At 34.8% G+C, this 27,732-nt stretch overlaps 1 protein-coding gene across 2 annotated transcripts in view; it reads right to left on the bottom strand.

Annotated features, from left to right (window-relative positions):
- The window catches only part of LOC129221469 (uncharacterized), an 82,592-nt gene that overhangs the window by 32,147 nt on the left and 22,713 nt on the right, over window positions 1-27,732 (bottom strand). The window contains exon 1 of one of the 2 annotated variants that reach the window (XM_054855949.1): window positions 25,693-25,802. The exons of the other annotated variant lie outside the window; for it this stretch is intronic. The gene's annotated coding sequence lies outside the window, so the exon portion shown is untranslated. Of the gene's footprint in view, window positions 1-25,692; window positions 25,803-27,732 lie in introns of those variants that run through there. 2 annotated transcript variants of the gene reach the window in all.

Here is a 27,732-nt window from a genome sequence, read left to right as displayed (position 1 = left end):
AGTAAATTATGTTATTAATATTGCTGATTCCCTTTTTGTTTCATGTTTGTATTGCCTGAACCATAAAACGATTCGCAGGTAACGAGAAGGTACCTTTTCTTTTTGTAAATTTTATCATACAGTGAACGACTAACATTTTAGTGTAGCAATCGATTTTTTTTTCTGTTGAAATGAATGTCCGTTATTCGGAGTGTAAGCTATTCAGAGTGAATAATATGGAAAAACCTATATGGGATATATATGGGATATATGTCCGTTATTCGGAGTGTAAGCTATTCAGAGTGAATAATATTGAAAAACCTATATGGAACTTGTACTCGAAGAAATTGAAGGTGTCCGTTAAAAGAGATTTTACGTTTTTTTATTTTTTGTCATTTAATAACTATACTTTTTGATTTAGGCTTCAGTTATTTCTTTATTACTATAGTTACATTTTAAATAACCCATGAAGAAATTCATTTTGTAACTCTCCGGGTGCTACTTGTCAGTCTCTTTCTGATTGACCCCCTGTTTTGAGGGTGTAGCATAGTTAAAGTGAGTTCCCTCTATTTTCCCCTTAGTAAGTTCCTTTAACGAAAAATAAGTACAATTTTTTTTTTTTTTTTTTTCAGATTTTTTTCAGCAGTTTTATTTTAAAAAAATTTGTGACTGGAAAATATCTGGGTTTTGGAGAATCACCCATATATTAAGATCAACTTCAATTTTTGGGTGTTGCAATCAAGAGATCTTAGACGTAGTTTATTTCATACTTTTTAGTGCGATCCAAGAGTATAGAAATAGTCTTTAGAATTAAAAAACATTTCTTATATTTTTCCAATTGATTTCTCTACGTTATGAAGTATGTTTAAAGTATAGCTACAAATAATCCAAAACTACAATTAATACGACTACTTTCTGAATAAATAACAAGTAATAAGGCTACTTCTGCTGAGAAATTTGATGGTGTTTGAAAATTTTATGATTTTGCCTGGTTCACTGAACTTAAAACTACAGCAGTGAAAAGGTTGAAAAAAGTGACTGATAACATTCTTCTTCTGACTACAGAATTTAGTCCACAATTTTATTACACTTTCAAATGTTTCATGTATTATCAGAAATCTAAAGAAATTTAGAATGCCATTTTTAGTGAAGTTAAACACTTCAAAAAGAACTATTGAATCCTCGATTTAAAGAAAGAATAGCAAATTAACATTCTATACTAGCACCCAATTTCTGACAAAAATCTTAAAGGGGCGTTTTCAGACCAGTAAAATACAATTATCGGTTTATCTTAGAGCAACTATCGTTAAAAGCGATGTGGTAATCAAAGTGATTGTTCAGCTCTTTGACATTGAAAACCGCATTTCAATATACGATTGATAAAAAGATCGACAAATGGGTATCTGAGTGACGATTTCATCAATGGACCTTTGTAAAGAAGCGAAAACAGCAGCGTTGAACTGCAGTAGATTAAATTTGATGAATCTTGGAGATTCACATCAGTGCAATTTCTTACCAGGCAACCGTACGAGTAGTGAAGCAATGAAAAAAGTTCAAATAAGTAGATATCGAGAGATCATATTGAGATTTATTTTTTTGGATAAGAAATTATCTGCCCTCGTGCCCCGTTATCGAGATGCAATGAAATCCCGTTACAACGTGAAACATTCGTTTCAACGAAATAAATTTTCAGCCCCGATTTAATTTCCATTACACACTAGAAAATCGCCCGTCAACGTATGACGGATGAAAATTGCTTCTACATTTGAACGAAGCCATTGCCTGTTTGGTGATATTTTGATAGTTCAAATATTAACCCTAACTTCATTGGATGAACCCTAAACTCCAGTAGGTAGTGTTCATTGTTGACCACTTTTTCGTTTCTTCATTCCCCTGAAATGACGCAGTCTTATCAGCAAAACAGTTAAATGTCGCAAATGATCCAGTTCAGCCTTGTCGCAATAAAGCCTTTCCCTGCATGTTGAACTGTACCAAAACGTAATGCCGTGGCTCAAATTTCAATGCAGGGTTCGTGCGCTCCGGGTAAGCCGGGGAAACCTGGAATTGTCAGGGAAAATGACAAGTTAAAAATGTCAGGGAAAAGTCAGGGAATTTTCCAATTTTGCCTAAAAAAAATTTTCCCAATTTTTTCCCAGGAAGTTTTGTAATCAGGGGGGGGGGGGTTGAGTTAGAGTTACAATTTCAATTATCAAAATATCACCAAACAGGCAATATCTTCGTTCAAATGTGGAAGCAATTTTCACCCGTCATATCATGACGGGTGATTTTCCAGTTTTAATATAAAATGCAAAGATCAGTTTTGTGACAATATTTATATATTCCAACTAAACGCAAAATAGCAAATCAGACAAAATTAGAATTTCTCAAGGAGACACTTTTACTGAGCAATGAAACAGAATTGAAGAAAAGATACTCAGGTACTCGCACACACAACCTTTCTGTGTGTTTTGGATCAATCCTAAAGATTTACCAGAGCTGTAGAGATTTATCAGATTTCAAGTGAAAGGAAAAACTCGGAAGTAGCACTACATACTTCCTCTCCAAAATGACGGAAATGCAGTTTTTATCTCAAACAGTTTTTTAATTTCTACTTTTAGCCTGTAGAAATGTATCAAAAACAAACCACTCAAATAATATTCACATCGGATTTGTTCATTTGCTTACAGTAGAACCTTTTTTATCTGGTCCCCGCGTATCCAGATCAAATTTCTAGAGTTTAAAAAATATATATACTTATTTTATTTATTTATTTTTTAAATTATAATCACAAGAAAGGAGCTATAAACACGCCAAATATTCGCTTTTTATTTTGATTCAATAAGCAACTAGGTCGTGAATTAAATTACAGCATTCTAACAAATATGGGACTAAGAACGTGTTCCGACACCACTGCAGCTGAGCTACAACTGATTACGTGTTAGTGAGAAACGATTCTAGGCAATTTAGTTACAAATCATTGTTTTTTTGCTGTGGTAAAAGATAATTCTGCTTCTTTAAGAATGTGTTTTGCTTAGTACCCGCATATTATCCGTATTGCTTTTGATCCCAATTAGTTCGCATAAACGAGGTTATACTGTATTTTCAAATGTTAACCAAGAGGAACTATTTTCAAATGCTACATAAATAATGTAATTTTGAAAAAAAATGAAATAGGTAGCAATCGAAAGAACATATTGAGGCAATTTTTTTGGATGCATGAATTGTTTGCCCTTGTCCCCTCGTTATCGAGATATAAGGTCTTAAAGTCGGACGAAATTTTTAAAAAGTCGCCAAATTTAGAGGCTTGGCGTGAAATGGAAGTACCACTCAACTTCACTGACTGCATGTCACAGGACATCCGTCTGCAAAGCGTGTGAAAGATATCTACTATTACTCACCGAAACTCGCTAAATTTGGCGACTTTTCTTAAAATTTCGGCAGATTTTAAGACTTTATATTTCGTTAATGGGGACACGAGGGCAAATAATTTATTCGTCCATGTTTTGATGTACTCTTTATATTGCTACTTATTTAGATTTTTTTCATTATTACACTATCGTATGGTTTCCTGGTTAGGGGGATCACATTAGGGTCATTTGAGAAAAATAGAAACAGAATTTCAGTGTTACAAGATAACTTGGTGAATATTGTCGTACTAACGTGAAACTTTTTACATTTGATTTTTCCCCATGCTTTTGATTTCACTAAACGCAATGTAGGGAATTTAGGGATCACATAAAAAGTCAGATTTCGTATTTCCCCCCTCCCCCCTTTTTTACTTAAAGCTTTTCATATCTTAACTCTGCACCTTATTTTAACCATTTTTGCAACTGGAAGACTATCTAAGATTAAGGAAGTGAAAATAGAGACCGCACAGATTAAAAAGGGACACTCTGCATAATAAGTCATAATAAATTCATTTACAAGGAGAGACACTCATTTTTACAATGAACGACACAATTGCTGCCCTTGTTGAATTGAGCCCTGGTTTCTCCTGTTTTCAATCGACTTTTAAGTAGATTCTTCAGGAGACAAATGCCAACAATCATAAGAATAACTTAATTTTAGTACACCTATTTCAGATGATTCCTTGTAATTATCCTGCATTTAAAGTAAAATGAAAATTATAAATTGCGCTCCCATTTAGCAATCCTATGCAACCGAACAGGGCCACTCCCGACTGAAACGGGCCCTGTTGAGATTTATATATGTGCCGAATTTAAAAGCTTAATGTCCGTTCAAATGGGAAAATATGCTTTTAGGTTAGGGCTCCAGGGAACTTCCGAGATGGTCGCCATGGCATGGCCCTTCTTACAAACATTCAACAAGTCACACAAGCAACGCCCAAACTTCATTTTACTGTCCACAAGTATTTCTTGCAAATGTTACGGAAGCTCTCTGTTAAATGGAAGTACATGACGACGGATGTAATTTAAGAGATTAAAAACAGAGCGAAAGAAGAAAATACAATAATAAATCCCAAATTTTGTAGGATGCCATAAAATCCTGCGTCATTAAATTCCGAGCACATACGAGGTGAGGATGACGCTTGGGGATTTGTGGGTTCTCGAATCCAGTTTTGAATCGGAAATGCAAATATTCTTTTACGAGCGGAAATGAAAAGGGCTTTCCCGCTTCGGCTGAAATGAGGTTCGATTTATTATGATGGGCATTAAGACGGGGTATATTCGGAGGGAATGTTTCTTTCTGTACTTAATTGATGTTATGTCAATTTTCAAAATATTCGGAAGAGGAAGGTTTTTATGTGTTTTGGTAGATCAATTGCGGCTTGCGTTCTGGAATGTAGAGATGGAAATGGTGGGGAAAACACGGGAATGAACCAGACTTTATTATTATTATTATTATTATTATTATTATTTTGGTAAGAAGATTTTGAAAACTTCCAAAACATAGGAAGTTTTAAATGTTTTGCTTCCTCCTCCCCCCCCCCCCTCTCATAGCATTTTTTTTTTTTTTGCATATTTTCTTCCCTGACTTGTTTAAAAAGGCTATCTACACTAACAATAACACAACAATTCAAATGTACATTAATTAAAAGATTTTCTAAACATGTGAGAAAAGATCAGGATATATACAGCTTCAAGAACATAGTATTTTGAAATTCAATCACGTTTTGTCAATCCTGGGTTCTAGGACCTCAGTGGCCAAGTGGTCTGAGCGATTGACTTGGTATGCCTGAGGTAGCGAGCTCAACTTCTATGGCTCGAAGTTTTCCCTAAATTTCTGCACTTCACGTTCCTACACTCGAAAAATCCCCCATCCCTCCCAGTTGAAGGGATGCTCCCCATAACGTCGTGATATAATTGCAAGCTTGAGTTATTTCCTTCTTTAGTTCCGAAACTAAAACACAAAGTCTATTGTTAATTAAACAATAACAGCTTTTAATTATAAAAGGTATGATTCAAGACTGGTTCTTTTTCCGAGAAGGGGAGCGCACGCTGACTGGCGCGGACGGGCTGAGGAAGTAGTGGGGGGGGGGGGGGTCGGTGAAGGAAAGGAAGCTGCGGAAGTTGACTTTAGAACACTGGAAAGTACGCATCGCTTGCTGCGTGAGTGCGTGTCATTGACCTTGGTCTAAAAGTTGGAGATACGAAAATAGAGCAGCACGCTGGAGAGTTCCACCGTTTGAGGGATCGACTCCGCCACGTCCACACGGCGATCAAGGGTGATTGGCTTCTCCACCGCGACAATGCCCCCGTTCATACGTCGCATACCACCGACGAAGTTTTGATCAATTTCAACGTGATAACAATGCCGCAGCCACCCTACAGCCTCGACTTTACTCCAAGTGACTTTTACTCTTCCCCCAAAACAAGACAGGCCTAAAAGGGAAGCTATTCGACTCCATCGACGCCATCCAGCAAGCATCGACGAGAGTCTTTGACAGCATGTCGCCTAAGGACTTCCAGAAGGGCTGCGCGATACTAGAAGACGCGCAGGCAGTGCTGTGTTGATGCTGAAGGATCATATTTTGAAGAATTTTAATGAGCTGTACTTAAATGTCCAATAGATTTCTAATTATGAGATCAGTCTTGAAATTTTTGAATCATGCTCTGTATGAAATACAGAAGGAGGAATAGTACAGTAAAACCTGTAAAGTTGACCACCTTTGTAAGTTGACCACCTGTCTATATTGACCGCTTTTGTCAGGAACGGAATTAGTCCTATCTTATATAATGAAGGAAAACCTCTGTAACTTGACCACCTCTCTATCTTGACCACCTGTCTATCTTGACCACTAATGAACACCAAGTTTGGTTTGGAGTATTGTAAAAAACCCTTTGTAGGTTGACCACTTGGTTTATTTTTTTAAATTTTATTTATCAAATTATTTTTTTATAGCTTTCCAAGAATATTTTTGATGCCAAACCAGCATTTTACCAACTAAATGAAACAGCAGCATAACTAAATCTTCTTTTGAGTTTAACCATCTGGGAAAACTAAAAAGAACCCCTTTATTCTCCAAACTTGTTTTTCTTTTGTTGTTAAGCGAAAAATTTGTAATTTTTGATTAGCTATAAATTTTTAGGAACTATTAATATAAAATGAGTAACTTTTCATAAACAATAAGACTTTTTCTTTTTTGATCAATTTACTGAAATTTTAAATTTGCATGACACATTATATGTCATTTTGGGAAAATAATAATTTAAGATATTATTCAAATATTTTTAGAGATTGTTTCAAAGTAATGCTAAACAATGAAAGTGAGTTGAACAGAAAGAATAGGTGTCAATTAGTCAAGAAATGAATACATGGTGCAAGAATTAAAAAAAAAAAAAAATCATTACCCCCTTTATAAGTTGACCACTTGTCTAAGTTGACCACCAAAGTACTGCACCGCAAGTGGTCAACTTACACAGGTTTCACTGTACTGTAAAATAATTAATATCGCAAAACAAATAAGATATCCTCTAAAACAAATTCATTTAAAGATCTACAGGAATAGCAACAGCGGCGGTAACGAATTTATATTTGTTTTTCACAATCTAATTACAATGCGCAAAGAATGCAATGAATCTAAGTTAATTGTGTTGTGCTAAAAATACGACGGATCTTTTCGACGAAGAAAACTCTTTTGTCTCCACAATTACGAGTCAATTGTAAACTCTGGCAGTTTATCAAGATGAATTTTAATGTGCTCTTATACTCTGCACGGGCATCTTCCCAAAACCTTCCTCAAATACATTTTTCCGCTGAAGCGGCAGTCGAAATAAATTAAGAAATTAAGCGTTTTTTTCTCTCATAATTTCTCTCAGAGGGAAAGCTTCTTTTCAAAAAATTGAAAGGCCTCCAAAAGACCATTTGCCACAGCTATAAGTTTATTTTTCCAAGTCAAAAACTGCAATTTTGAACTTAGTGCCGAATTAATACAGTGAAGCACCGTTTATAAGTTTCTCTTTTAAATGCGTTTTTATCAATTATACGTTTTTAAAATTGGTCCTTGCAAAGTCTAATACACATTAGCCTATACCTATTATACGTTTTTTCATTTGTACGCTTTTTCTTACAGTCCCTTCAAAAACGTATAAGCGGTGCTTCACTGTATTGGAATCATTTGCATTAGGATCTCCTGTTACACAACTGGCTAAATGTAGTGCAACTTTTGAGATTTTTTTTTCTTTGAAATTTTTTTCATGAACAATACGAGGAAGCTTGTAAATAAATGAAACAAAACAATAATAAAAATGATGATAATGTGATAATGATGATACTGGTTAGAACAATAATGATAATGATGATGGTAAAAACAATAATAATAAGGTTTCAGTTCACTTTTTTTTTTTTTTTGCAGCAAGTTTGTTTAAATAGTTAAAAGACAAGATGAGGTTAAGAAGTAAAGTAAGAAATAACGTCAAAAAGCACAAATTGCTGCAGTTTGTGCTTTTTGACGTTGTTATTTTTTACTTTACTTTTCAGCACAATGGTATTTATTTATCTTATGAGATCAAGATATTGAAAAAAAAATTATTTAATTTTATAAAAAGATGCTTAAAAAATGTTTAAGTTATCAAAAATTGAAATCCATGTCGGTTTGAAGGAATGAAATGAAATAAAAAAGCAATTTTTTAAGTTCTGGGTAGAAAAGAATGAAGAGTGAGTCAATTGGACCGAAAAGTATTTAATATGTTTTCGGGCGACTGCTGGCTGTGAGCAAAACATGGAATCCAAGAAGTTTTAGGACTCTTCTTTTGGTATTTCATGGTACCTGACTTTATTATTTTCTTTAACTTCGCCACTACATTTACTCAAAAAAAAGAAAGAAAAGAAAAGGAATTAGATAAACTGAAAAATATTATTTTTTGTGGTTTATCTTGAAAAAAAAATGTTAGATTTCTGAAACTTTGCAATACCTTTGGCTAGTAGGAGAAAAACAATAGCTCTTAATTGGGTGTGAAAAGAAAATCCTAAAAAGGGGAAATATTTTATGATCAGATACCAAATGAAATTTAATGTCATTAGTAATAGCAGTGTCGAGTAAAATGTATTTATACGTTATGCTCATGAACTTATGAAGTTTTGTCTAGTTAACGTCTTTAAGGAAATGTTGTCCTAATTATAAGTTCATAGGACATCAAATTCTATGTGGGAACTTTTGAAAATATCTCAGGTTTAATTGTTCATCTAATAGCCATAAAAATAAGCGGCATTTCATGCACAATAGAATCTTTCGGGAGTTTTAATGATTAATTTTATTATTATTAATCCTTTCATTTGGGTTTTGACACCGATGTCGACGTTTTTGAAACATTAATGTTTTTATTGAACATCCATACTTGTATAATCGATGTATTAGGGTCCTTTTATGTTTTCTACAATTGGCGTTTGGCGTTCGATATTCTTTCGATATTGATGTTTTCTATTTGAATCAAGAAGCAGACTGTGATGATTATATCTATAAAAATAGTTATGATAAAAACTGCATCATTAATTATTATTGATCGAAACATATTTGAGAAAGGGTGTTCCTGCCCACTGTGGGGCTCAAAGTAATGAATATTTCTCGTCCTATGCCCTTCTATACTATTACAAAATTTTGTGAAAAGATCTATTAAAGTACGTGGAATGCCAGGGGCTTGATTAGATGTTGTATGCTGGATGCTGTTTTTGTCTAAATAGTTTTGTGTAATGACGAGAGGGACGGGTACTCGCGGTGTAACTAAAACGAGTGAAAATCCTTTTAGGAACATTCTATAATAACCAAAAAATAAATGTACACAACGGGACGTTATACAGGTCATAGATACGAAATTTCAACCTTCTACTGCTAACCGTTTCTGAATAATATCAGATACATTTGAATTTCATATTTAACGAAAACTCATCAGATAAAATTATGATACATTTGGCAGAAGCTCATTGAATAGCATTTGTTTTCGTCAACTGACAGGTATTTGACTCGGAATCTAATATCTGCTTAGCAACAAGATTTCCATCATGAACTTATCTAGGAACTCTACTTCAAGATCCGTATGAAAAGCTCCTTAATTTTTCAATTTTGGTATTGATTTACTTCTTATTCGAAGAAAAAATACTTAACTTTTTCAAGAGATAAAATGTAATTTGAAAAAGTTCTATTACTAACAACGCGTTGTTGTCAAGGTTAAACAATTAGATCTTTCATTGACAGTTCTTACGGTGCGTGTGTTCTTGATCTGTATTCTACTGAACTAACTCCCGATTCCGAAGAAAGGTCATTGGATTGGTGCCAATGACAGCAAAGAAGGCGTTTTCCAGGATTTTCTTATCACGCAATCCTGTCACTAACACGTTTCCCGAAATGTGATTAAAGTTTCCGGACATTATTACCATCGGTAGGGGGCGTGATTTTTCTCCTGATTTCCAAACCCCGTGTAAGAAGGAGGAGAAACGGAGCCCATGGTAATGAATGGAACGTCAGTTTTTCTTGGCAATGAGCATTATTAGATTAGTTTTCTAACAAAGGAAATAGAAAAGAACTTTTTATGTCTGTTGGTGAATAATTCTAAGAATTGAAGTTTCAGGTTTTGAGCTATGAATCCATTGAACTGAAAAACTGAAATGCTTCATTTTTGAGGTAGGTTTAACAGCAAGGCTCTCCATCCAACTTTGCAATGCAAGTTGACATTTATGTTGCAGAGCAACTGAGGACATTGCTGCCTTCTTAGAGAACTTATAAGAGTAGCTACAGCTATGAAGTATGAAGTACGAAGTGAAAAGGGGGGGGGGGGGCGCTTGAAAACAGCGCGAGCACCGAGACCACAGGTCTATTGTACTATCCCCGCTTAGACTACTAAAGGAGCCCAGTAACAGAATTAAATCTCAGCAGTTGCCTAACCGAAATTCTAGGCAGTTCCCAGGGATCTACATAGTGGTATCCCAACTGCTCAAATCTTTGTGCAGAGTAGAAGTCACATTCACATAGCACATGAATTGAGCTTTCATCAGCCATATGACATCCTCTACACGAAGGGTTGTCGATAACACCTATCAGATTAAGGTGCCTATTAAGAGAGCAGTGTCCAGTTAGTAACCCAACAGACTTTTGATCTCATTCCTGCTCAAGTTAAGCAGTTCCTTGGACCTGAGCCAGGGAGGCTGCTGGTTCAGAATCTTGGCCTGTCTTTGAGACTCGGACTGAAGCCACAGGCTATAAGATTCATCCATAAGAAGGTTCTTTGCAGTGGTCCTTACTGCATTGTAGGGCAGGCAGAGGACAGGCTCGGGTCCCACAAACGGTACATTGGAGCCCTGTTTAGCTAACTGATCTGCTAATTCGTTACCTAAAATGTCACGGTGACCAGGAACCCAGTAAAGGGAGACCCTATTACTGCAAGCTAGTCTTACCAGTGCATTATGGCACTCCCAAACTGTTTTGGTAGTAAAACAGTTACGATTGAGATTGTGTTGAGAGCTTTCAACACAGCTTGGCTATCAGAGAATATTCTGATAACTTTCCCGCTTAGACCTCGATCTAGGCAGTTGTTTACACAAGCCAATTACAGCTACAGTTATTCAGAGCATCTTTGAGGCAGTCCGGATAACTTTTGGCCACTTCATGTTTTTTAGTTCATTTGACTGAGGAAAAAAAAAAAATAAAAGTCCCAGTGATGCATTCTTGCTTGCGAGTGCGAGGTCATAAAATTTCTTCTTTTTATGATTTTAAAATATAGGGGGTAGACCGGGGCACGTTTAAGCGGATTTTTTTTCAATGATTTTTTTAATTTTTATGTTTTAACCTAGGAAATTTTAGACATTGTGGTTTTATGAAGCAGTTAATGAAGTCGAAATTTTTATATTCAGTTGTTGCTCAGCTTGTGCTTTCAACCATAAAAAAAATATATTTTTTGAGTTTAAGGAGCACGTTTACGCATATTCAAACTGATAACAAGGAGTAAGTGAAATAGATATTTAACTAAATTTAAATGTTTTATTTCTTTTAAAATACTTTTAAAATAAGAAAATCACAAATCATTAATTAAAGAACCTTTTATAGGCTAAACTAAAACCATAATGCTCACTGCTAATTAAAAACAGAAACTATTTAGTCATCATCTTTATCACTGTTAGATTTTACTAACAAAAATAAAGTATTTCTTTTCGCATACTTTTCATAGGACTGCGTTTTGACATCTAAAACATTGAATCCTGTCTTGTTCTTTTTTCGACTGGTTGTGTGGTTTCCAACAACAGATGCAAGAACAATTTTCTACTTCGTAAACAAAATCGCTCACTAATTTCCTTTTCACTGTGTACTAACTTTTTCCCTGTCGCAGGTTTTGGTTTCATACTTTTTTCTTTGATGTCTTCTATTTCTGCTTAAATAAAAACTTATAAATTGTAAAGTAATTTCTCCTTTTTGTTTTGTTCTGCCCATTATGTTGTTTCTTTTTTTTATGTGTAAGGCCCACTGGGATAAATACTTAGATTATCGATAAGCCTTTTCATTATTTTGACATCTAAAGTGGTTTTGTTAGTGTTTTGAACGTAATGTCTTACCATCTTTAAAATAATGAAAATGTACTACAGGCTGAATCTATATACATAAATGGCTACTTCTGTATGTAAGTATGTCTGGAGTAATCTTCAAAACTACTGGACCGATTTTAACCATTTTTTTACCATAGATAGCTACATTCTCAAAAGAAATATAGGCTATAATTTATTTCTAAAAAACTTAGTCTAAAAACGTTATTATGGAAAACTATAAATTTTATACAATTTCCCCATTCAATGTTTAAATATAAAACCTATTGTTACAAAAATTCGTTGTCTTAAAACAGCAATATTAATAATAATCGTAATGAAAGTTTTGAACCAAGGCTTCTCTGGAACACGCATGAAACTTATTCACTACTAGCCGGGTACCCGGCGCTGCCAGGGCATTTAATTCAATAAAAATAGTGTTTTTTTTTCTTTTGCAAATACTACTTTTTGCACACTACGGGGAACATAGGAGAGATTTTTTTTTAATCCTTATTCTTGTTAGGGAATGGGAGGTTAGGTTAAAATAAATAGAGATGGATTAGAAAGTTTTGAGATAGGTCGCATAAGTAGATAGAAGCCGCCGCAGGCGGCAGTCTTGGCGTAATAAAGTGAATGACAAGAAGGCCAAACAACCGCTGTAGGCGGTTAATGGCGAGCCGCCTACGGCGCCATAGAAAGGTTAATAGCGAAAGGTTAATACTACGCCATAGAAACGTTAATGGCGTAAAAAAGAGAACCAGCTGGTCGTCGCAGGTGGACAGTAGTATACAGGTGTTCGGGAGCTCTGTTTTAACCTGCAAGACCTTTATTTTCGCAACCGTTAGTCCTAGATGTATACTTTCAATTGAAAAAATGTTCAAAATCAAATTCAGGGTTAAGATACCGAAAGTTTGCAGTAAAAATAAAAATGCGTCAAAAAATACAAAATTTTACTTTTTATACGGGCCCCAGGTTCCCTAACTTATATTTAGGGAAATAATCTCCATTGAAAAATAATTCCAATACAATAAGTTTGAAATTAGTACAACCAATATTCACCGAGATATGAAACGCAGCGTTTTGTGACTTACACTACTTTTCACTCGCTGTCAATAACACTTTTTAGGGGGAAATATAGTGGTTAACAAGTGGTTAAAATTACATGTGTGCAGGGTCGTATCCAGAGGGGGGCCTGACGGGCCCCCCCCCCCCCCCGAAACCCGAAATGTTTTGTACCGTAAAACAGAAGGTGTTTTTTTTTTTTTAAATTCCTAACGTCAGAAAAGGAAAATAACAAAGTTATTTTTAATTCTTAATTTTGCTACTATTCAAAATTTATAATATTTTGCAGAAATACAGAAAAAGCAGTTCTAGTTCTCATTAGCTGCAAGGCACACTTGAAATTTAGACCTGAAAATTAGGACTTCCTGCTCTCTTTCCCAATTTAATTCAGGGCAGTCTAGGGTTAAAGCAGGCCCTTTGTCAGTTCGGTAGACTTTTCAAGTCTACCGAACTGACTTCTGTGCACTTCCTCCTCCAGGGGCGTGCACAGAAATTTTGGAGCTGTCACAAATGCTTTTTTTGGGCCCCCTCCATATTGTTTACCCATATTTTCAACCCTAGGTTTAAAAATATTGGGCCCCATTTAAGCTCGGCCCGGGCCAACAGGTGTTCCTTCTCCCCTCTATGCACGACCCTGCCCTTCTCCCCCTAAAACTCTTATAAAACGTACACTGTACTGATTTCGAGCCGAGGACTCCCCAAAGGCTGGGCCCCTAGTTTCCGATTAGGCGAGTATCTTGTTACCAAGATGTGCCAAATTCAGCTCCTTGATACATCTTGAGTAAAAAATGCAAAAATCACGATTTTCGCGTTTTTGTAGCATAATTTTCAAGATCATTTTTGTGACTGATATGTTTCTTGTCTTGCATTTATTTAATGCCGAATTCAGTATCATGGAAGTTCTTTTGTTATTGCTTGTTTTTTTTTCTTACTTCTACTGCATACTGTTAATACCTTTAGTATGAGAGAAAAAAAACACTTACTCTACTCTCTTTCATTTTCTGCACTACTTGTGATTGAAAAAAAAAAAAGTTTGTTTCGAGAAATATTTCGTTGCATTTATTTTTAACTTAAAACTGGTGTGTCTTACAAAGTTATAATCAATTTGTAAGACTGTGCAATCAACTTTTGAAAAGTGTAAATGAAGAGCTTCAAATAATTTCACCTGTTCGAGAGTCTTTGAAAATTATTTAAGTTTTTGAAATTCCTTGAAAAGTTCTTCAATTTTGTATCTTATCAAGAAAATAAAGTATAAATTGTCCAAATGACCATAATATTACTCTTCCGTTCTTATTTTCTGAATGTCTACACCATTTCTTTTAAACTATTTTGTACAATTTTCATACTGTAGGGCATTAAATGAAAAAAAAATGGGGATAGGGGGAGTGATCAAAAACAAACTTCACTAAAAGCCGATATGAGCAGATGACGAAGTGCTTCTCTTTTCTCCTCTCTCGTTTTCCTCTCTGTCCATTAAGTTCCATGATTTGTCGAGCAAACAATTTTTATTTTGTTTGATCTTGATTTGCAAAAGAATGTATAACTTTTAAAAGACTTTTTTTGCCTAGTTTTTTTTTCATATTTTTGTAGTCTCAATTACCTAATATAAGGCCTCAAAATACAGATTTTTTTTTCGAAAATTTCTCGGGGGGAAAAACCCCCGGACCCCCTGAAATTATGGATGTTCTACATCCGACTTAAAGGGACATTCTCCTGTTATCCTTACCACTACAAGGTGAATAAGAAAAATAATAAGAAATTAAAATAACAACGTCCAAACCGTGGAATCATTAAAAATCGAGACAAAAAGTCTTCTATGTTAACATTTTTTATGCGTTTGTTGTGTCTATATATACTATATGTGTGTGCGTGTTAGGGCAATGTGCTAATCCGGGCCCCTCCCGAAAAAAAATTCTGGATACGTCCTTGCATGTGTGCATAGAGTATGATTTTTTAAATTATTCGAGGTTTTGTAGTGTGTTTTTGCGTATCACGGCATAACATTTGCATTTATTTTTGAATAGCAATGCAAAACATAAATACTTTGTTTGTATTACTTTGAGGACCATGTCATTTTTCTAAAAGAGAAATAAGTTCCAATCTCATCTTCTGTATAGTCCCTTAAAATTTGAAACTGGAATGTCTAATTGAGTTTTGTTCGCACAAATGTGAAGTATTTTGTGCTAGTAATAGTTTTCAATGGAGATTATTTCCCTAAATATTAGTTAGGGGACCTAGGGCCCGTATAAAAAGTTAAAGTTAGTATTTTTTGACTGATTTTTATTTTTGCTTCAAACTTTTAATATCTTAACTCTGCATCTGATTTGGAACATTTTTGCAACTGGAAGTATACATCTAGGACTAACGGTTGCGAAAATAAAGGTCTTGCAGGGTAAAACGGAAGACCCTGTATAAAGTTAAAGCTGAGCAGGCATGAAGACGACACTATATGTGATTGCAAGCGACAAGATACGAATATTTTGCTTAATTAAAACTGAATGGTGATTTTCAAAACTAAATAGCCTAAAAATACTAAAGGTTTGAGACATTAAAGAGCTAAAAAAGCTTCCGGTGCACGTTTAGAAGTAAGGCAGAGTAGTATGACACAGAGAGAATGTGCGTAAATGTACCCCAATGAAATTGCGTAAACGTGCCTCATCGGCAAGTTTGGATTCATGTTTAACGTGCAACAAAATTTAATAACTTTTCTGTCCATACAAATACAATTCTCTAAAAAAGATAAAATTCTGCTAATTTTCATACATTTTTTTGTTTTTGAATAAGTATTATTTATTCGCAACAAGCTTCAAAATGTTCAACACAAAATTTACTCAATTTGGTAGAAAACAAATTTTCCTATCCGAATGCTAAACCGAAGCTCGACTGATGCTCAAAAACTTGTGAAAGTATTTGCTAGGGAGCAGCATCAATCTGGTATGACAGTTGGCTTAGAACACCTACAACTGGACAGGCCGACGCATCCGCCCATGTTGGAGAAAGCGGGAGCAAGCGTGTTAATCGCACAACAGGGAAATACAGAATAAAAGACATTCCGTAGAACACTGCAACACATTAACAAAGATTATAGAGCATTTATATCGTAATGATAGTAAAATCACGGGGGGGGGGGATGAGTTAACCTTGCACAAGCGAGCTCCATTTCCAGGCTACCAGTTACTTTTCGTCAGTTATTAATTATCCATTTCTTTTTTCTTTCTGCAACTGTTGGAAATCTGAAGAGCTGAAATCCTTTTTTGTGGAGCTGTTTGCACAATTAACAGCCGAACAACCACCCATTTGACTCAATTTAGCATATGGTAAAGAAATGTAAACATCATTAGCAATGCTATCGTTGCGAAGCATTGGATCAAGTTTGCTCCAAAATGGCGGATGCGTCGGCTCCTCCACTATAGAGGCCTTAAGTTGGCTCTCCGGTTATAACTCGTTTTGGAAAAAGTGCACTGCGTAACGGTCTACCCTATTATATTATAAAAAATGTGAAGTGGCGCAAAATTATCAGGACTGGCTCTTAAGATACCCTGAATGGCTGTACCCCTCATTTGCGTTATTTTAAAGAAGATAACCTGGAAATATCCTAGCAAGCCACTCGTGGGGATCAAACAATGCATCATCACAACAACATCGCCTGTTCGTCTATCTAAGTGTCGACTCCAGAGTCAGAGTTAGAATGCTAGTAGTCATTTAGGATGCTTTAGGGGAGGATATAGATGTAAACGTGATTATGCAAGCTAATTCTTCCATTTTCAACGGAACTTTTCTCCTAAAATATCTCAACAAAAAACGTTTAAATAAGCAATATTCGTCACATAATGTCTGGAAGTGATGCAAGCAGAAGTGAACGGCTGAACAGCGCTATAGTAGGAGGAGGAGACCTAAAGTGCTTTTACACTTTACATTCATCGTCATTTGAGATCATAAGCTGTAAACACAGAAAAGGTAGACACACATTTTATGTTGTATGCTACAAATGGAAAACTATCTGCAAGACTAATCTTCAACTTTGACTCTCTGCGAACCAGATCTTCAATCAAGGCTTTCTGCGAGCCAGATCTAGGATTCTTTGCTAGTCAGATCTTCAACCAGCATTCTTCACAAGCCAGATCTTCAACCAGGGACTCTCAGCAAGCCAGACCTTCAATCAGGATTCTCTGCTAACCAGATCTTCAACACCAAGGCGTTCTGCCAGCCCCAGATCTTCAACTATTATTTTTTGAAACCAGATCTTCAACCAGCGAAGATCCTCTGTAAGCCAAAATATCTGCCAAAAATTATTTGCATTTTTTCTCTCTAGATGTACAGGTATTTTACCCTCCGTAACCCCAATTCCTAATTTTTGATAACTTTTTGTTAAAATTTTTGAAGATTTACAAATAAAGTAAAAATGTATGAGGGTTCTCAGAATTATTTTCTTACTTTATAAACTCAACGTCTGATACTTGCAACCTCTCTTACCTCACCAAAGTGAAAGTGACTACTTGTCTCCTTATTGCTTGTCATTTCCTTGGAAAATTTATTTAACATTGTCTCTAAATCAGCAATGAAAGGAAATGAATAAATAAGAATTTTTATCACTATCATCTTGTGAAATCGAACATGAGGGTATGAAAAGTACCTGCACATTACTCAAAACAAGCTCAATTCGTTCTAAATGAACTTCCTGTTCTCCCCCGGTGGAGATAAAAATAACTTTTTGTCAAATTCTCTAATTATAAAATTTCTTTTAAGATTTATTTGAAACTTCACTAAAATGCTCAGTCCTCATTGTTCTTTAACTTTATGAGTGATATTATTCCTCGCTTGTCATCTTTATTGGTGCATTAGACGAGTTTCTTACTAAAGCTAATTTACTTCGTGCAAAGAAGCATAGATTTCAACGCTCTCATGCTATTTAGTATGCATGGTTTGGTACAGGAAGAGGCAGTCATTCGCCTTCTCAAGTTCAAGATAATGCAGATTTAAAAAAAAGGACACGTGATATTTTTTTTTTTTTTTTTTTAGTTTATTAGAGGAAACATGCGGTCCCACCAGGAATGCAAATTTAAGAAGTCACTGCGCCCGCCGCCTGTTGCAGCTTTTCTGTTTTATGTGTCGAATCATGTTCAATTAGTTTCATTTTAATTGGATTACTGAAAGGTTCAACTCAAAAAAAAAAAAAAAAGAGAAAAGAAAGCTATCTACAGCCAAGACATGGTCGCCTTTGAATTACTCTCAGCTGTTCAATTTGTTACACGTATTAAGCCTTTCACTGCTATTAGTTCGATTATACCTGGGAAAAAAAATACTTCCAGGGGTATGAAGGGAGATTCAATGAAACATATGCCCCCCACTTAAAAAGAAACGTGTCCCAATGGTACTGAAATAATGACTGAAAACATAATTCATATAATATATAAATTACTTTTAAATAAAAAAAACCGCCTTCAAAACATACCCAGGAACGAAAAAGCAAAAAATAACTGATTACATTTACATTCTATTTCCTACCCAAACAAAGAAATGAAATTTATTTTACAGTTCCAGTACAAAAATCAACTAAACTAAACACCGAATTATAAAATAAACACTGATTTAAATTACTATACGATGAATTATTTTAAATATCTAACTAATTATATACGATCTCTTAATTTTTAATAACCTTTTGAAGTCGGGGCCTCCTATAAACAACTACATAACTACATAACGTTTCCTGGCTTCCCCCCCCCCCCTGGATCCGCGCTTGGTTGGAGTCCCATCTTGAACAATACTTGGTCGTCTGCTAAAATCCAATTCGCGCGAAGAAGCTTCGCGGTCAACATCGAATATCATTTTGTTACCTTTATTTACACATCGTGTACAGAATCACTCTTGCGTTCGTAAAATGAAATACGCGAAGAATACAAAGCTGCCCGTACGAATGCGATATGAAATTAAACTTATAGTTTTAATGGTAACCTTGAAACGAGTATCTTTCGGCGGTAACGGTATAACAGAACTAGATGAAGAGCTTGCTGCAAAAAGGAGGTAGCTCCAAATTTCTATTTTTAAAAGAAGCGCATCCGGGGGCGGACTGACCCAACGGTGCCCCATCGAATCAGTGTGTGTCATTTTTTTTTCGCATTCTCAAATCAGTGCACCTATGTTTTTCTTCCCTTGCCCCCTCGAAACTACACACCTTCCATTTTTGTTTATTTTTACCCTCAAACCTGTGCACCCTTTCAGAGTCGAGGTTGGCACCCTCTTGGGGAACCCAGTCCGCCCCTGGTCCGCAGTAAAGCTTTAAACGCCTAATCACATGTTAAATGTTTTCTAACTTTTATGCCTCCTCTCAGTAACGGGTACAAGGGAGGGTAATGGGGATCATGAGCCCCCCCCCCCTCCCCAACCGTCGACAATAGTATCCATTCACAACAACAAAAAGTTCAAACAGTGAAAAAAAAAATGCAAACATTCTCAGAAGTCTTTTCGATGCCCTATTACCAGCAAAAAAGATGAATGGGTGGTTTCCTTCAGTCAAAAGTTATAGGGTCTGGTGGGGTAAAGTGGTCATAAAATTGTAGGTTTCCAACTTAGGTGGATAATAAATGCAACAAATTCTTTAAACACTTCAACTTTTTTTGTTGTTATTTTACATTGCATTATTAAAGAACATGGTACATTGAATTTTAGGAAGAAAAGTATTGATTTTAGTAGTTTTATAGAACTTTCTTTTTCCTATGTTTTTATGACCACTTTACCCCATGGGGTGGGGGAAAGTGGTCATAGCATGGGGTAAAGTGGTCATAGTTAAAAATAGATGCAAAACCATTATAAAGAACCCTAATACTTGTATATTTCAGTTGTTTTTATAGTTACAAGTATATTCACGAGTACATGCGTGTATACACGAATATATACTTGTCGTGTTATACACAAGTAAACACATTCCTATATGAGTAGATACACGTATACATCGGATACATGCATGCACGTGCCTACTCAAGTATATACGTGTATATACGAGTATATAAGCATGTATACGTGATTACCTACAGGAGTGTATACGTGTCTACATGAGTACATACGTGTCACATGTATATACGTGTTACGTATATGTACGTGTCATGTGTATATACGAGTATATACGCGTATAACCGAACATCATATGCACGTATGCACTTGTATCTCGAGAAAATACGTGCATACTTGAGTATATATGTGTATAGTAGACGTATATACGCATATATAAGTGTACATACGTACATATACGAGTATACACGAGTTAATTCGTGGATACATCCAGTGCGTCTTTGTACGTGTCTACTCACGTATATATAATATGGAAGCACGAGTACATACGCACGTATACGTGTAAACACGATTATATACCTGTATAGACGTATAGACGTACATTTACGTGTATACACCAGTACATGTATGTATACACGAGAATATACGCTTATATACATGTTGGCCTACAGAGTGAATCTAAGCTCTTGGGCAAAATCAAAGGGGTGTGAGAGGGGAGGATAAGAAGCAAAGAATCATTAGGACGTTATAATCACTGACGCGCTACATGCACACGAAGCCAGAAACTGATGGATGCAAAGCAGGGCACAAATTTGTTGCAAAAAGATGATTTCACCTAACATTTTAGTTTCTAAGAAATATTTAGAGCAGTTGTTGAAAGTTACGGTCCGTAGTAGCTTTAATACACGTATCGCAACAAAGGCGCAGCGGCTGATGAAAGTTTTTCAAAAGTCTCGTTATTGCAACAGAGAGGGATCTGTGAATGCGACGCTTGTATTACAGCCGAAGGCCGCAAATTTCATCAATCGCTTTAAAACTTTCTTAAGTAATAAAATGTTGTGTAAAATTGTATTTGTGTTATATATATATATATATATATATATATATATATATATATATATATATATATATATATATATATATATATATATATATATATATATATATATATATATATATATTTGTGACTTTTTTTGCATCCATCAATTTCTCACTTTGCGTGCATGTAGCGCGTCAGCATTGTGTTTGTGACCATATTTCCTTATTGATTCTTGCTTTTTATTCCCTCCTCTAACACCTTTTAATAATTTGCTCAAGAATATAAACTCACACTGTATATCTTTATATCACATGCTTGTATGTATGTGTCTACTCGAGTACGTATGCGTATATGCGTGTCTACCTGAGTATATAAGTGTTCTTATATATACGAGTATAAGCGAGCATATACGTGTATAGTAGAATGTATAGCTGTATGGATTAAAAATACTTACAGATACCCAAATACGTATTTATTGGCGCATTTATGTGAATACGTCTATGTACACGTCTACACGAGTATATATGCGTATATATACGCATATACTCGTATATTTAACCCCGTTTACTGTAAAAAAATACATATTAAGTAAAATTAATATGTATCTTCCTTATACCTAAAGATTAAGTGACATTAGAAGAACAATATTCGTTAAGCCTAATATTATGACCACTTTACCCCATCTTACTTAAATTGTTCTTAAAAAAAATCTAAAATAGATTCAGCTAACTGCTAATGAGTAAGAGTTCTTGAGACATGTAGGAAGCTTCCTGTATAGTCAATCTGTTCCAAATTCTAACAAACAAAATTTCCCAAGAATGTTAAAATAGGTGTTTAGATTTTAAAAATTTTCATATTCACGCAAAAAAAATTTTTTTACCGAATTAAATTTTGCCAGTTGTAAAATTTCGTATTCAAAATGTAGTTTCTAACTGCCTTACTCTAAAGTAAAATTTTTACATTCATTCGAACATTTATTTCCAAGCTATAGCCATTTATTTGACGTATGACCACTTTACCCCATTGACCACTTTCCCCCACCAGACCCTACTTTTAGTCATTGAAATGGATAGAATAAGCAAAAAAAAAAAAAAAAAAACATGGACCCAGAAAATACTTTCATTTTCCCAACAGTTATTTTTAATTAATTTTTTTAAATGTCCGATTTTTCAAACAAGGCGTGGTCTTGATGACGTCACAAATGATGCTCTTTGGCGCATCTTTCTACCGCGTTTCCACGTTGTGATTATCAAGAAGCGAATTAAACTTGCTCTCTACGCATGCTATCAACCATATCGTTGCCAATGCACGTGGGTAAAGATGCGAATTAAATATTTTGCTCTGTGAATGGCAACACTGAATGGCATTTCATCATTTGTGATGTCATCGGCAGAAGCGTAAACAATGAAAGTGCACCGATATAATTATTTTTTTAAAAATATTAAACTTAAATAAATTATTTAAAAATGGTCAGATCCTATGTTTTTAAGCATGCTCTTTCAGAAAAAAATTCTTTTAAAATTTTGGAAACGACCCCGTTATAAAAAAAAGTAAGTTTGGAAGCAATTAGAACTTGACACACACACACAGTTGTAATACCGAAAATTTCTCTAGAACTGAAGTCAAGAACACAAGAGAAGAATTAGAAATAATATAAATAAATGATTAAATAATGCTTGTGAACATTAAGCTAAATAAGTAGAATTTTACTCATTATTATCCTTATATATTATTTCTGTAGCCTGTTTTTGGTTTCTACGCCAGATTTTCCTCAATTCTTGATCGATTTCTTTGATTTACACCTTATTTTAAAGCTTATGGTGCTGGCTACTGACGAAAAATAGACCAACGGTCTAAAAATTATTTTTTTGAGCCGAAAAACCTGTTTTAAAGAATCAGAATGAGACTTTCGGTTAAACTTATAACTTTAACTTGCACTATGACCGACAGAGCTGAATAGCTTGATCGGCAGAGCGTTCTCTTCGTAACCAAGAGAATGCGTGTTCGGGCCCACGTCCGGACAACCTGCATCAAACAATTAGAGAAATATCGTGCATTACATGAATACTTAATAAGTGAAAAACAAATATGAGAGAATAAATAAGTAGGAAACGCAATTGCTGTTATGAAAAATTGATGTGCATTTGTGCTAAAGTACTTCTGAATTGTACGTTCATTTTTTTATTTTATTTTTTTTAAGCTTTAGCTCTGGTAAGAAAATTAAAGCATAATGTAAGTGAAAATATAAGTCACAGGTTTAAGATTTCAGACTACAATAGAATTGTTTTTTGATCAGAAAAAAAAAATAAATCGTATATTGAAATATACATTCTTCTAATGAGTTTTTGATTCTTTGTCGAATGAAAAAATTACTACCCCCAATTTGATGGGTAAAATACATATTTTTTCTTTTTTTTTTCAAAAAAAAAAAGCTTATCACATTTTTACTACATTTGAAAAGCTACTCTTAAAAAAGAGCATAGTTCAATTTATTTTGTATTTTAATCGTGCTGTTAAATGATGAACACGTGCTGCCATCTAAGTCATAACGGTTCAAGCAGCCTGCGGTAACAAATTGTAAAAATTTTCAAAAACAAAAACATTTCTCTTCAATATCTTACCTTATATATTATTCCCCTCTCATTTTAAAATTTATCAGGCTGGCTAACGACGAAAAATAGACTTACGGTCGAAAAATCAAGTTTTCGAAAACGCCCCTTGCTGTTTCAAACCTTGATGCAGCCTGTAGTTCTTATGCATTTTTTTAAAGCAAAGTTCTAATGCAGTTTTCCAATTTTTTACGTCGCTTTCGGCAAAAAAAAAGGCCTGTGTGTGTGTGTGTGTGTTTATATTTTAATAAAGCTTAAAAGCACTGGACTTAGTTGTTCGGTTAAATTGATAAGTTTTTTTCGGTAGAGCGTTCGGCTCTGAACTTCGGGCAAGCTTGGGCTGTCCGACATAATATCAAATTTATATTAGTATTACGCATTACATGTACTCATAACATACACACGTAATAAAATAAATGCAGTGGGAATGCTACTCGGTGTTTCGATTCCTTTATGCAGGCTACAGTTATCATTCGGATAAGTTGACTGTTAATCGAAGGGTGTTCTTCCTTTTTTAAAACTTTGACTCCGTCCAGACCACTAAACATAATGTAAGCATAAAAAAGTATTAGATTTACCTCAAGGGAATCCTTTTTGTGCAGAAAAACATTTTCTTTGTACGCTGAAATGTAGATTTTTCTAATAGCAGTGTTCGACCTTTTATACAAATGAAAAAAATTCTACGCCAAATTAAAACTCCGAGTTTCGCCCAAAAAATACATTTTGTCTACGTTCGAAAAATTACACTTTAAAAACGGACTCAGTTCAACTGGTTTCGGTTTTGAATTTTAAGTGTTCGATTAAAAGAGAAACATGTGCATTCATTTAAGCCGTAACGGTTAAAGCAACCTTCTATGTGAAATAGTTCAATATTCAAAGATAAAAACACTTATTTTCAATGTAATTTATTACTTCTCTAGAATGTTTATTTCTATCGCTACGTGAGATATTCGTCATTCTTTAATCAAATTCCACGCTTTACGAATAATTTTAAATCGTATCATGCTGGTTAATGACAAAATATAGAAGCATGATCTTATTATTATTATTATTATTTTTTTTTTTTTTTTTGGCAAAAAGCTTTTTTGCTGTTTCTTACTACGCATTCCTTCAATGAATAGCTTTCGAAAAGGAAGGCGCAATTGCTAGGTTTGTTGGGGTGTCGAACTGTTAATCAGAATTGCGCCAATTCGAATCCGTGCCAATAAATATCTCTTTATGTTTCTTTTTTTCCTGTCAGATGCTCACATGGGCAGGACTGTATTTTCCACAACCTGTTTTTTTCACATGCACAATTATTGCTTTTTCACGAGTCATTACTCAGCCACTTTTAAAGATATTTATGTTTGCATTGAAAATATGTACGACCAAAGGGTGAGCGATGATCAAATTATCACAACGTTGTATTTAACGAGGTTTTGTTACTGATGTCTTTAAATTACATGCCTTTTCTTCTGCGCTTACTTTTTTTCGGTTCTTCTTCATAATGTTCTTCCTTTGAAATTTTTAAAGAGCGAAATGCCTTATGAAACGATTCGAAGCTCAGTGCGGAGTTCCGCACGGGTCGACTAGTTTTTTTTAATTTAAAATGTTTTAAATCGCATTGTCTTTAAATTTTAATTAGTACAGAAGATTTTAAACTTTATCATGAAATTATTTAAGTGAACATTAAAGTGCAATAAGGAGTTAATCATCAATTTTTCAGATTAATTACATCGGAAAAAAAATCCAATTCTTTTAGTAACTCTGCACCGTTTTAACTATCATGACGGATGATTTTCAGTAATAATGTAAATAAAACAATTATTTTCCTCGGATGATTCCACCACACACATTTTAAAAACTTTTCAATATAAATTTATAACATGTAACTAATTCGTGTTGTAATTCGCAACTCCAATAAACAATAGGGGGCGTTGCAGCCACTTTGTAATGGCGGATGAAAAAGGTAAAACAAGCAAATGCCGTAACTTATAACTTGCTTTGACGCTTTGTGAATGACAGTAATTTTCATCGTGTTTGTGAAAAGCTTTCTTTTCTATTCTTCTGAAATTACATTACACCATAAACTGTTTGAAGCTTGTAATTTACCCCAAAGAAAACACGTGAAATGGAATGTTTTACCTTTTTCTTTAGTATTGTTAATCACCGCAAGGTAGTGTATTCGAGTTCTAAATGTTGCGAATTAATATTCATCAATTTGCATAAATTTGAAAGAGAGAAAATATAGTATGCTTTAGAACTTACTTTAGAAATGACGTCTTCTACTACGTTTAGATGAAAACATTTTCGAGCGAATTGTCATAGCCTGCGAGGCAAAAAATCGTCTGCTTTCTAGCAAACTAAACGACTTTAACTACTAAACTGGAATTCAAAAAACGTTTCGCATAGTTTTTATGTGTGACATCATGAACAAAAAAAAAGTAATGAAAAGAGGGCAAAACTTGTAACCATGGGAACAAACACTTGATTCACGAAACCATCAGCAGGGCAGAATGGGTGATCGTTCGCCTAGTCTGTAAGGGGGCTACGACACGCCCTTGGAACTTGATTATGGCAATTATCATTGTAGAATAAATGAAAGTGTGCTAAAACAAAATGGCAAAATGAATTAGACTGGGTTAACATCGAATTTCTCCAAAAGAATTTCATTTCAAAACGGCAAGGATGAATTTTGCTTAAAATCTCTTGGGTAAAAGTTCTTTCCGGCATTACATTAGTTTTTTTATGGATAGTGTTGTAGTTCTCAAGCTTATAGTGTGCATTCATTTGATGATTGTTATTTTGAAGTTCTGCTTCGGCGCTTTGCAGTTTCGGCCATCATTTCAAGCTTGCGAAAAGACAGCTGGCGATATCATTACGCTACCATCACATTTTGTAAACGAGATTAAATGAGGCTCTTAGTAAAATTATAGTGTTTAGTGGAAAAGAGTGTGTTCGCGTCATTTAAGGCTCAGGAATTTCCGTGGAAAAGTTTCATATGAAAAAGTTCTTTGTTTCCATTCCTTGAAAATAGGGTAGGCGTGATGTCATAATATTTTTTCAAAGAATTCTTTTTCATAATTTTCCCTAAAAACCACTAGGTGAGTCATTAGTTATGCAATAAATTACTCATTTCTTTAGTAATGCATTGTTAACAGCAGAAACCTAGCATTCGAATTACAAGTCAGCATGTTCTACATCTTAAAGCCATCTTTTAGCCAGTTTTGTGATGCCACTGGGATCATGACATTTTATTATGATTATTACTTTACATTACACTCCAGGGTTCCCCCGGACTTATCATTACCGCTTGATTTAACCGCTTAGATGGAGCTCTGGAGACAACTCTTATGTTTTGATTCACACCAGGAGCCGAGCAACTTCCGATCCAGCACCCCCCAGAGGTATTGATTTGAAATGGGAACTTGAAGGACGTTGTGACCACGAACGTATTTTACGTGATCCAGTCACTATTAACGGACACGGAGGTTCTTCGATAGAGTGGCATCGAACCTGTCATCCCAAAGTTACGAGTCCAACGCCTTACCGATCAGGCCATCAAGGTCTTATTTTTTATAATAGGACTAGTTTATTACTCGGCGTTGCCCGGGTGCTTCTCAAAGAAACGTATCTTTTAGATAATTAAATGGATGAATTCTATGTAAGTGAGAGTACAAAATTGCATTCAAACCACTCTCTAGGTTCAAATCTTCAAAAGACTGTAAATAGCACAGAAAATTGAGGATTTGCAGAAAAAATTGCATCAAGTAAAAACGAAAAAGCATGAGGCATGTTGTCCGGGTTCTGTCGTGTTCACTGGCGTGCTGTCTGCGGTTGAACCAAGACGGGCGGTTTATCCAATGTCTTGATGCAAAAACAAATGATTGTCTTTTGCACATCTTGTGGGACAACCTTTTACGTGATGCTTCGAATACGAAAAGCTTTGTGCTGCCTTATAAGTTTTTGTTTACCCCAAGACATCAAAGCATGCTATACTACTGTCCACCTCTGAGAAGTTCATTTATAGCTTTGAGCAAATGCATTTCTTGCAAGGGAGAACAATCAATAAGAAAAGGAATAGGGTCGTTTCCAAAACTTTAAAAGTTTTTTTTTTTTCTGAAAGAGCATGCTTAAAAATATAGGTTCTGACCATTTTTTAAATAATTTGACCAAAAGTTTAATATTTTTAAAAAATTACTTTAATCGGTGCGCTTTCATTGTTTAAAGCTTCTACCGATGACATCACAAATGATGAAATGCCATTCACTGTTGCCATTCAGAAGAGCACAATATTTAATTCGCATC

The sequence above is a fragment of the Uloborus diversus genome, chromosome 4 (assembly GCF_026930045.1).
Source record: "Uloborus diversus isolate 005 chromosome 4, Udiv.v.3.1, whole genome shotgun sequence".
Taxonomy (NCBI): domain Eukaryota; kingdom Metazoa; phylum Arthropoda; class Arachnida; order Araneae; family Uloboridae; genus Uloborus; species Uloborus diversus.
The sequence above is the reverse complement of the archived record's forward strand: the minus strand, read 5'-3'. Positions and strand labels throughout refer to the sequence as shown.